General features: G+C 36.9%; 1 long non-coding RNA gene across 1 annotated transcript in view; it reads left to right on the forward strand.

Moving 5' to 3' along the window:
• The window catches only part of LOC122198477, a 267,549-nt gene extending 256,046 nt beyond the window's left edge, over positions 1-11,503 (forward strand). The window contains exon 4 of the long non-coding RNA XR_006193000.1: positions 11,458-11,503. This is a non-coding gene — a long non-coding RNA (uncharacterized LOC122198477). The remainder of the gene's footprint in view (positions 1-11,457) is intronic.
• The last annotated feature ends 1,459 nt before the right edge of the window (positions 11,504-12,962 follow it).

Genomic DNA, 12,962 nt, shown 5'->3' on the forward strand with positions numbered 1-12,962 from the left:
AACCTGATAAGATTCATTGATTCCAGAGCAAAAGCCATTATGCACCCTGGATATCAGGGTGTGGGTAGGTCATCATTATTAAACCCTCATATCCTTAAGTAAGGGTACTGATCAAGGCAATACTACATACAAAAGGCACAGCTGCTGATTTCTTATGCCTTCTCTCTTAGTTAACTTTCTAGTTGAGGAAGGAAAACACACAAACACTTCCATTTCGTGTGTTGAGGCTTTCTTTAGTTCCCTGGAGGTTTCTCATTGTAGCAAAGCCATTTGGACTTGGCAGAAATGGCTGGGATGATGTACCACCAGAAGGCAGGGTATGCTTACCTTTTTGTTCAGATGGGTGTGGAGTGGGGTGGGAGGCTAAACAGGATTCAGCAAGTCACTTGTTAGGGTGTTCTGCCCGGCTCATCCTAGCTCTTTCTCCAGGTTACATTCTTTTTCTGAACTGCCTGACCTTGCAGGGCGCCACAGTAACAGCTCTCTGCCTTAGAGTGGAAAAGTATAATCCACTGAATCCCATCATGATGGGACCCAGTCCAAGAGAAGGTGCAGCGAGTACCTGTCTAGGGTCTTCCTTCTCACAGTTGTTTTAGGGCAGGAGAGTCACTTGCTTCTTTCTCTTATGAGGAACTTCTCTGCCAACCTTTTTCCTGCAGTCACTGCTTTTCACCATTTGCGTAAGAAGTGCCCAAAGTGACAAAAGACATGAATAGACACTTCTCCAAAGAGGACATCCAGATGGCCAACCAACGCATGAAAAAATACTCAATATCACTCATCATCAGGGAAACACAAATCAAAACCACAATGAGATACCACCTCACACCTGTCACAATGGCTAACATTAACAACTCAGACAATAACAGATGTTGGCGAGGATGTGGAGAAAGAGGATCTCTTTGGCACTGCTGGTGGGAATGCAAGTTTCATACTCTGGCAAATTGTATGGAGGTTCCTCAAAAAATTAAAAATAGAACTATCCTACAACCCAGCAGTTGCACTAGTAAGTATTTATGCAAGGGATACAGGTATGCTGTTTCGAATGGGCACGTGCACCCCAATGTTTATAACAGTGCTATCAGCGATAGCCAAAGTATGGAAAGACCCCAAATGTCCATCGATGGATGAATGGATAAAGAAGATGTGGTATATATACATATATACATATACATATATATATATATACACACACACACACACACACACACACACACACACACACACACAATGGAGTATTACTTGGCAATCAAAAAGAATGGAATCTTGCCATTGGCAACTACGTGGATGGAACTAGAGGGTATTATGCTAAGTGAAATTAGTCAGTCAGAGAAAGACAACTATCATATGACTTCACTCATATGAGAACTTCAAGATACAAAACAGATGAACCTAAGGGAAGGGAAGCAAAACTAATATAAAAACAGGGAGGGGGACAAAACATAAGAGAGTCTTAAATATGGAGAACAAACTGATGGTTACTGGAGGGGTTGTGGGAGGGGGGATGGGCCAAATGGGTAAGGGGCATTAAAGAATCTACTCCTGAAATCATTGTTGCACTATATGCTAACTACTCGGATGTAAATTTAAAAAATAAATTAAATAAAAAATAAGTAAATAAAAAATCGTTTTTTAACAATCAAAAAAAAAAAAAAAAAAAAAAAAAAAGAAGTGCCCAAAGTAGTAAATGTTAACTCACATATAAACTATATTCAGAAATTGATGATGTTCCCTTTTGGCAACAAAATCTCAGTTTTTGCTTACAGTCACGTTTCTTAATGCTCTCTTAGAGATTCAGAATTGCGATCTAGCAACTGTTTGTTTGTATAAGAAAACTTGCTGCCAAGCTTCTTTTATGCTTTGTCAGTCAAAATGACACTTGACATTTTCAGCAGTGACCTAAGCTACTCTCAGGGTAGGAGAACTTTGGGATAAAGCTTCTCCAAGAAAGTTTAGTTGCCAGAGTGAGCAGCCAAACTTTGATTGTGAAAAAAAGCAAAAACGGAGCCCTTTGCACCCCCTGCCTGTAACATTCTTCAATATTACTGAGCAAAGAATTAGGCCTGGGCCAGTGCCCTTAATGCTAAAGTAGATTAGCAAATATGCATAATTTTGAATAAATAAAAATCCCCCCTTTCTTAATTGACCCATACATCTTTTCTCTCTCACTTCATTTGTACTGTAGTAATTTTACTTAAATATTTATCATTTTAAATTTATAAATTTAATAAAATTTATGAATTTAACAAAAGCTTATTATTAAAAAACCAAGTAAGATTAGAAGATACTTTTGCTGCCTCATTGTAAAACAACATTTACATGTAAGTATATTTGTATCTCCTTTTCAAAGATAGTTTTTAAAAATGTTATCTTTATTGCTAAAGTATAATTTTCCAAAAAGGTGAAATCATGAAACTTTATGAAAATGTAAATATGTATTAAGGATGATATTAAACTCCTTATTTAATGAGGAACCAGTAACATATTCAAACCCCTTCAAATGAGAATTTGAAGAATATAAATATATATAAATATTTATAAATATATATAAATATATATAAATATATATAAATTTGAAGAATATAAATTTATATATTTATAAATTTATAAATATATATAAATATATAAAAATATTTATAAATATATATAAATATATATAAATTTATATTCTTCAAATTATATTTATATATAATATATATTATATATACATATAAATGCATATTCATATATATAAATGCATATATTATATATATATATACAAATGCATATATATGCATATATATACCACGCCCATACACACAATCAGGAATGCTGAAATGAATTTCTAATAGATGCCGAAAAACTGAATCAAAGCCATTAGGAATGAAATGCAATGTAATGATGGAAGCTTAGCATCATCTAATACTTCTGTCAACAAAACTCATTTGCATCAATGACAATAAAAGAATTATTTACATTGACATCAGTTTTCTGCAGCTTGACTTCTATCCCTACAGAGTTTTAAAATCTAGTCTAACCATTAGAAATAGAACCAAAGGTACAGAGTTCAGTAGCATCAGCCTGGAGAACACCCATTTCCAACTCTTAGACAGTTTTCCTGGCATTACATTTCATTACATTTCTGAATCTGGTAAGAGGAAATCTAAACTTTTTGGATACCATTCTGGAAGGAGGCATGAACTGTGATACATTCTTACAAGTTCGTTAGCTATGGCGGGTAAGGCTTAAAATCAAGGCCCAATATCATGTGCTGCCATGACATTTGGTAAAACAGAGAGAGCCTCAAATGATCTTAACTGTAAGTTCTCCTTCTTGCTCTACTCTCATGAATAAGGACCCTTAGCCGAAGAACTTGCCTTGTCTAGGGAACCAGGCACAGTTCCTGCTTATCCTGTAGTGTAGGTGACCTTCTCTGCCAGCCCACATAGTAATTCAACAAGCCAGTTGCATCCACCTGGTACCTGGGGGCACCTCATCCTCTCGATACTATAAAGCCTGTTTCCCGCAGGCCCTGGTTGTTCACTGTGGTCCTAAGTGCAACGCCTGTGTGGCCTTGTGAGATGTCCTCCACTCGCAGGCTGTCACACTCCCAGTATATGTGACTAATGCTACTGTCAATTTCATCTGTCCAGTGTCAGGTGTTCAGTGTTCAGCTGTCCCCATAACTGGAGGGTGGGAATGGCTCCTTCCCAAAAGGGTGAATAGAGGCGTGACAACCTTAGCATGGAGAGTTGAATCAGAGCAGAGCAGGAGAAGAGAAAAGTTCATATATGATAGCAAGCATCCCAAGGCCCAGCTGAAAGGGCTAGTGAGACTTATATTGTGGGCTGGAAGAATCCTCTAGATAGAAGAAAATTCATGTGTGAATATATGAACCAACAGGTAGAGTTTAGCTTTGTCAAGAGACTGAAAGTTTTCCCCAAATGGTTGGAGTGTATGGAGAATGCAGGATTCTGACTGCTTAGAGATAAGCTGGACAGACACGATGTAGCAGTGAAAGCCAAATTTAGTAGCTTAGAATTTGTCTGAAAAGCAATGGGAGCAATCAAAGGGGTGTGACATGATCAGGTTTGTGCTTAAAAATGTCATTATGGCTTTACAGAGAATGAAGAGCATTTAGACTAGAGATTAGAAACCAATTAGGAGGTGGTTAAAACAACCTAGGTATAAATGTGGCATCTTCTTCAAGACTACAGATAGAAAGAAATGGACTTAATTCAGGTAATATTGAGGAAGCAGGATTTTGAGGGTTTGGTGATGAGTTAGCTGTGGGTAGGGTTGCCACATTTAGCAAATAAAAATACAGGACATCATGACATTTGAATTTCAGATAAAGTATAAGTATGCTTCAGGCAATCTTTAGGGCATGTACTAAAAAATTATTCATTGTCTAATTGAAATTCATATGTAACTGGGTGACCTGGATTTTAACCAGTTTTAACTGGTAACCCTAAATGTGTGGTTGAGGACAAAGGAGGAGGTAGGATGGCTCCCAAGTTTTGGAACTAAAAAGTTGTCAGAGAAGTGAAATAAGGGTTTTCTACTTACCCAGAATATGAATGCTTGTTATAAATCTAACACTCCACGAGGAGAACCCACATCAAACACACATCTTTCTGAAGGTGATTTTACATTATTATCTTCATCATAAAATATGGTATGTTTGAATTTTCTTTCTTGGAAAAAAGAGACAATGAAGAACTATATGAAATAGAATAAAGTAGAAGATGGGAAGACAAAATTCCTAGCACAAGTAACAGTGTGTGAGCAAGTGAACAAGGTCCAGGTTGAAGATAACCTGACCTTGGATTGTTGTTTTTTTTTTTTTCTTTTGATTTAAAAAAAAATTTAAATTTACATCCAAGTTATTTAGCATATAATGCAATAATGATTTCTAGAGTAGAATACAGTGATTCATCCCCTACATAAGACACCCAGTGCTCATCCCAACAAGTGTCCTTAATGTCCCTTGCCCATTTAGTCCATCGCCTCATCCACAAACCCTCCAGCAGCCCTCAGTTTGTTCTCTGTATTTAAGAGTCTGTTGTGTTTTGTCCTTCTCCTTGCTTTTATGTTAGTTTTGCTTCCCTTCCCTTAGGCTCATCTGTTTTGTGTCTTTAATTCCACATATGAGTGAAGTCATACGATATTTGTCTTTCTCTGACTGGCTAATTTTGCTTAGCATTATCCATTCTAGTTCTGTCCACATATCCATATCCAGATATTCTTTATCCATCCATTCATCTGTCAATGGACATATTTGGCTCTTTCCATATTTTGGTTATTGTTGATAGCACTGCTATAAATATTGGGGTGCATGTGCTCCTTCAAAACAGCATACCTGTATCCCTTGGATAAATACCTAGTAGTGCAGTTTCTGGGCTGTAAGGTAGTTCTATTTTTAATTTTTTGAGGAACCTCCATACCGTTTTCCAGTGTGGTTGCACCAGTTTTCATTCCTATCCGCAGTGCAAAAGGTTTCCTTTTTCTCTGCATCCTCTCCAGCATCTGTCGTTATCTAAGTTGTTAATTTTAGCCATTCTGACAGGTGTGAGGTGGTATCTCATGGTGGTTTTTATTTGTATTTCCCTGATGATGAGTGATGTTGAGCATTTTTTCATGTTTCTGTTAGCCATCTGGATGTATTCTTTGGAAAAGTGTCTATTCATGTCTTTTGCTCATTTCTTCACTGGATTCTTTGTCTTTTGGGTGTGGAGTTTGAGAAGTTCTTTATAGATTTTGGATACTGACCCTTTATCTGATATGTCATTTGCAAATATCTTCTCCCAGTCTGTTGTTTGCCTTTTGGTTTTTCTGATTGTTTCATTTATTGTGCAGAAGCTTTTTATCTTGATGAGGTCCCAATAGTTCATTTTTGCTGTTGTTTCCCTTGCCTCTGGAGACATGTCAAGTAGGAACTTGCTGTGGCAGAGGTCAAAGAGGTTTTTGCCTGTTTTTCCTCTAGGATTTTGATGGCTCAAAATTATTTCTTACGTTTAGGTCTTTCATCCATTTTGAGTTTACTTTTGTGCATGATGTAAGAAAGTGGTCCAGGTTCATTCTTCTGCATATCACTGTCCAGTTTTCCCAACACCATTTGCTGATGAGACTGTCTTTATTACATTGGATATTCTTTCCTGCTTTGTCAAAAATTAGTTGGCCAATATGTTTGTGGGTCTATATCTGGGTTCTCTATTGTGTTCCATTGATCTATGTGTCTGTTTTTGTGCCAATACCATACTGTCTTGATGATTACAACTTTGTAATACAGATTGAAGTCTGGAATTGTGATGACTCCTGCTTTGGTTTTCTTTTTCAACATTAGTTTGGCTATTTGGAGTCTCTTCTGGTTCCACACAAATTTTAGAATTGTTTATTCTAGCTCAAAACCTACAGAACTTCTAAAAGAAGAGGATATCTTCATAATCACAGGATAGATGGAGGTTTCTTAAATAAGATGTAGGAATGTGAAAACCATAAAAGAAGCAAATTGTAATTTAGGTTTAAAAAAATTAGAATTCTATTTGTGAAAGCCTTTATTAAGAAAACGAAAGGACAAACCATAGTAGGGCTAAATATTCAGAATACATCTATCTGGCAAAGGACTTGTATTAAGAATATTCTTAAAACTTCTGAATCTTGATAATAAAATATAAACCTAATTTAAAATAAGCAAGAAGATATGTGAAGAGCCAGTAAAATCATGGGAAGGCAATCAACATTAGTGTTCAGGGAAACATATTTTGCCGAAGACTACAGTGAAATGGCACTTACCCACTAGAGTGGCTGAAATGAAAAAGCTGACAGTTCTGCTGGAAAGGTGGGACAACTGGACCTCATACATGCTGGTGGGAAATTAAAATGGTCCAACTTCTTTGGATAATAGTTTGGCAGTTTTTTATAAAACTAAACATATATTTATCATATGACCCAGAAATTCCTCTCCTATGTATTCATACAAGGGAAATGAAAACATATCCCCACGAGAAGATTTATACTGGAATATTCGTAGATGGTTTACTCATAATAACTCCAAGGAGAAAAAAACCCAAATATCTGTCAACCAGTGAATAAGCAAGCAGTGGTATGATCATACAATGGAGGAACACTCAATGAAAAAAAGATCAAGTTACTAATGTACAGAACAACACTGATGTATTTCAAAAACTATATTGAGTGAAAGAAGCCAGTCAGAAAAGAGAGCAGAAGGAATATGTCTTCGTGGATAAGAAGCTCAGGTTTGTACTCCGGACTCACTTGATCTCATCCACATTTCTGAAGCTCAGTGTGCTCCCTGTGACAATGTGGATAAGATTACATCTGTGAAAGGTCTTAGTAGAAGCCCAAGTGGTAAGTAGGGATTCGAACAATCAGCCCTTTTCTCTTACTCATTTGTTACTCCCCTTGGTGACAACTGATTAAATAGCTTGGAGAATATGTTCATATCAAGGCACATGGGGGTTGGTTTCAGGCACACAGAATCAATTGGTAGTATCTAAAAAGAGCATCTTGAGAGAAGACTTATGCGTTATATTATTTATTTACTTTAGAGAGAGAGAGCATGAAAGGAGTGGGGGTGAGGAGGCTCAGAGGGAAAGGGAGAGAGAATACCAAGCAGGTTCCGCGCTGTGACACAGGGCTCAATCTCTCAACTTTAGGTCATGACTTGAGCCAAAATCAAGAGTTGGATGCTTAGCCAACTGAGCCACCCAGGTGTCCCAAGATTTATGTATTCCTAAAGAGCATTATGTTTAAAAAAATATGTGGCCTCATTTTGGAATATTGTGCCTGTTTAATCCCTGTGAAACCTTTTTTTTGAAAGAGCTGCTCAAAATTATTTCTTTTGTAATAACTACTTTAAGTAACATTTTTCTCTAGAAAATATTTCCCCCAAGAATAAATCTCTGTGTTTTATTTTAAAGATAGTTTTGGTAATTTAAAGTATTCACAGCTTCTTAAGGAATTGTGAGATAGACGTATCAGTTTAAGACAGCTGAAATGAAATAAAAATGAAAACATAGAGCTTTATAACATGCAAATTAATACTAATGTATGCATGACGTTAGGATCACATTATTTACAGTTTATTCATTTCAAATATTTCTCACAGCTGCAGTGAGAATTTTCAAGAGTCATAAAAGGGAAATTTTGCCTTATAGAGATTCCAGTAGCATAACTATTTTTTAATAGAGTTGACAAATTTCTTTCATTGAGTACATTGAAAACTTAGGAAATAATCACTCTACTGAATGGAAATGAGCGACATACTAGTTCAGTTTAAAATGTTATACCATTTTCCCTGCAATAAGTGATCAAAAATGAAGAGAGAATATGTTTTACTTCTTTATTTAACATGTTTATAACAATGTACAAATTGTTATAAGTTTATTTAACATGTTATGAACATGTTAAATAAATTTTAGCATGGTTAAAAATTAGTGAATTCATGAATTCTGCTTCTGCAGATACTTCTATTTTAAATCCTATATACTTCTTGTTTAATATGATTTCCTAACTAAAGCAAATGAGATTGTAAGAAAAGAGATAGCACATGCCAAAACAGGAGCCCAACGCCAAATGTGATGGTGAGAACCTGACTTCCAGAAATTAAAAAGAAATCTTGAGGATTTGAACTGCCACAGGACGTGGAACAGCTCATATTCACTAAATTTCAAGAGATTGGGCTACTCCAACTGACTGCAATCTGTAACCTTTCTTTCTTTCTTTCTTTCTTTCTTTCTTTCTTTCTTTCTTTCTTTTCTTTCTTTCTTTCTTTCTTTCTTTCTTTCTTTCTTAAGTTTATTTATTTATTTTGAGAGAGAGAGAGTGTGTGCGCTTGTGACCGTGAGTGGGGGAGGGGTAGAAAGAGAGGGAGAGAGAGAGAATCCCAAACAGGCTCCATGCTGTCAGTGTGGAGCCTGATGTGGGACTCGAGCCTGATGTGGCCTCGAACCCGTGAACCATGTGATCATGACCTGAGCTGAAATCAAGAGTTGGACACTTAGCCGACTGAGTCACCCAGGCGTCCCTGAAAATGGTTTTTAAATCTTCACTCTGGGTCTCTTCTATGTCTCCCTAGTCCCTTCTCCATATTTCATCACTTTCTCAAAAATCAACCGAACTTAACACTGCTCCAGGAGGTTGACTCTAATTTTCCACTTCATTAGCTTTTATCATTCTGTCAGCTTCATCTTGTCTACTACTTCCATGGCCATACAGAATCAGATTTTGTTCATTTGGCAAAAAGAACTCTGCTTTATTTATTTATTTGTTTTAATTTTTATTTTTTAGGAATCAGACACTAATACTATTCAGGGCACTTTTAACAACAAATTTTCATTAAAAAAACTTTTCATAAATAGTTTGGAAAATTATACAAACTAGTATACAAAATTTGTGTAAAATATACAAAAGTTATATTAAAAACTGTCAGCAGGTTCAAAATAACGATCACATGTAAAGTATTTCAGTTGTTTGGTAAAACCATCATAAATCCAAGCTGCCATCATCTACTTTGGCTAATTTCTGGAGCACTAAATGAGGTTTTTCAAACTGTTAGCCTTATTTCAGTTTTGGAATAATAGTTATTTATTTTGTTGTTTATAGCACTTCAGCACTTGCCTAGCTGTCTTCAAAACATTCCTAGACATTTTAAGCTAGCAATCTTCCCAAGCATTGAGTACTTGAAGGGTCACATTGACCCTGACTTTATCCGAACATTTCCAAGTATTCTGGCTCACCCAACAGGGCTTTAGATAACCCAGTGGCTACACAGCACACAAAACACGTCACTACCAAAGGCATATCTTGCAACATTTTCTTTCTTTCTTTCTTTCTTTCTTTCTTTCTTTCTTTCTTTCTTCCTTTTTTTTTTTCTGGAGTGAGTTTCTGTCCATGTGAGACAAAGCATCTTTTCAATTCTTCCAGACTAAAACCTCATTTCTAATAGAAACAAACTTATTTATTATTTAACTCACCCCAAATGCATATGCTTTGGGATATAAGATATTGAAACCTATAAGGGGTATTATAGATCAAAGCAAAGTGACTGAATAATATGCGAAAATAAAGTAGATTAATAAATAATTCATAACAACTATAACAACATATAAAGTAATTATACATTATAATTATAAAATAGTCATAAAATACATTAGGCTACATATTACATATTATATCTTATGTTATATATTATAATACTATAAATAGTAGTAAATATAATAATAAAGATAAATAGAAATCAAGTAAGAAAGTCTGATGGCCCCAATACTAGTTGAGCTCAAGAGTGTACGTTGTGTGGTGGAATGGGAGTAAGAGAGAGATGACTGCTATTGCCCTTCTCATGTCATATTTTGCTGACTCTGTTGATACTAACTCAATTACTGCATTTTAAAAATACAGAAAAAAACACACCAAAAGAAGTAGAAATCACTTAGACTTTTACTAGTCATGACATACAAAGAAAGAAGTGAAAATATATCTTCTATTTCTCCAGTGCTGCCTGCCGAAATGACCACGGTTACTGGTTTTTAAGTAATTTCTGACAACGTCTCTCGGAGTGGCGGCAGCCTCATGGCTTTCCCATGACCCTCCAGTCTATAAAGGGGGTGAGCCATAAATGGGGCTGCAGAAATAGTGCTTTGCTTTAACTCCTCAAGCCGTTGCTCCTCTATCACGTGTGTGAGAGCTCTGCACGCACCCACTTTCCAATTGCTTGGCATCAGGGTTCCTTCTTAGACATAAACTGTTTTCATGGCTGCTTCTTTCTTGGAGCTGGTGCCAGAACTACCTGCTGTTTGCTCCATCTCTACTGGAGAGTGACTCTCATTCCACTCTCCACCCACTGGCTTCGGTGTGAACGTGGGTCCCCCAAACCCCACGTATCAGCTGCCCTCATTAAAAGCACAGTCTTTTTGTTTCGGGATTTCACAGCAATTTATCATGGAGTGTGCAGGGTGCTGTCATATACTGCCCGTGTTCTCCCTGGCACTCGTTCTGCTGCTGGAAGGAGTGTTACCTGCTGACAGCTCAGAGCTGAGTCCTCCCACAGGCATTGCCCTCTCAAAACAAACAACCTTGCACATGGTTACAGTTGTATACCCTAGAAGTGGGACAGCTTACATCCCAAGACTGGTTGATGTGAAGATGCAGGGGCCTGGTCCCTTTTCCTGAGTTTGGACCGTCATTAGGGGAGCAACCAGCTGTAAGCCCCCCCCGAGGCATCAGGAAGAGCCTCTATCGCAACCGCATCATAGTTCAACATCTCCCTCTGCTAGTTATGTTGCCTCCACCTCCTCACAGGTATTCCCGAGGGCCCTGCTTAATTGGCCACCTGCAGGCAAATCCCTGTCTCAGTTTGTTTCCAGGGAAATAATACAAGAGCCACGTGATACCTATTTTCCATGAGTAGAATCTAAAGATAATATGAACAATAGTTTATCTTTTGTTTTGTGGTAGGTGACAAGTTCTCTAGAACTCTGCCCTCCCCAAGAAGGATCACCTCTCAAATTTGCTTATTATCCCATCTGACTAGTAAATGGCCACGGGAAAAATTGATCTATGTGTGTTAATAGTGGGGGCTGGCCAGTAAGTTGTGGCTCATGGGTAGTAGAACCATCATGCGTACTAATTTACATTGTAAAATGTAACTTAAGTCCCATATGAAGTCTTGGATTTCATCAGGCCTTAGGAGCGGAGACCAGTTTTGATGGTAGGTACTTAACATAAATATATTTCATTCCTGAATTAATACTCTTCTTCTACCTGGAGATAATGGGCAAGTGCAAGCTGTAATTTGCTGATGAATAAGGGAACTGACAAAGTGTACTGACAATAAATGGATATTTCTCTTGCTCTTTGGCATAGAATTACTTGTACATTTGGGACATTCTGAAAATCAGTAACACTCCTTGGGATTTACTCTATATTCAGTCACATAGTCTTTGAATATATTTTTATTTCCTTCTTTACAATCTTTATGATCTTACTTCATTTTTACAGTCTTATTTCATTGATTAGGACCTCTGGGACAATATTAAGTAAAAGTGGAAGTTGACATCCTTGATCTTGAAAGTGTTTAGTATTTTACCATTAAGCACTATACTGACAGTTTTTGTAGATGCCTTTTATAAGACTGAGTTAGTTCCCTTGTAGTTTGAGGTTGTTAAGAGATTTGAAAAAAATGTTGAATTTTGTAAAGAACTTTTTTTGTGTGTGTTGAGATATTTATATGATTTTTCTCCTCTGTTCTGTTAATCAGTTGGCTGATTTATAAATGTAAATTCAATCTCGAATACTTGATCATGAGGTTTTCCCTTCATATATTGCTGGATTTGATTTGCTAATGTTTTGACGAGAATACTTGCATCTGTGTTCATGAGGGATATCGTTATGTAATTTTTTTTCTTGTGATGTCCTCATTAGGTTTTGGTATTAGGGTTATGTTGATATCATAACATCAGTTGGGGAGTATTCCCTCATTTTTAATTTTTTTATGTTTATTTATTTTTGAGAGAGAGAGAGAGAGAGAGAGAGAGAGAGTGAGCGAGCAGGGGAGGGGCAGAGAGAGAGGGAGACACAGAATCCGAAGCAGGCACCAGGCTCTGAGCTGTCAGCACAGAGCCTGACGCGGGTCTCAAACACATGGAACGTGAGATCATGACTTGAGCTGAAGTCGACGCCCAACCAACTGAGCCACACAGGTGCCCCTGCCCTCATTTTTTATATTCTAAAAGAGTTTATGTAAGACTTACAGTAAATGTTTGATATAATTAATCAGTGAAGCCATCTTGGCCTATAGCTTTCTTTGTGGCTTTTTGGGAAGATTTTAAATTATGCTTTAATTTCTTTAGTACTGTTAAGATTTTTTTCTTGACTTATTTATTCTGTAACTGGAAGCCTGTATCTTCCACTTCTTTTCCTTCATTTTGCCCATCCTCTTACCCTCCCCCTTCCCTCTGACA

The sequence above is a fragment of the Panthera leo genome, chromosome C2 (genome assembly GCF_018350215.1).
Source record: "Panthera leo isolate Ple1 chromosome C2, P.leo_Ple1_pat1.1, whole genome shotgun sequence".
Taxonomy (NCBI): Eukaryota; Metazoa; Chordata; class Mammalia; order Carnivora; family Felidae; genus Panthera; species Panthera leo.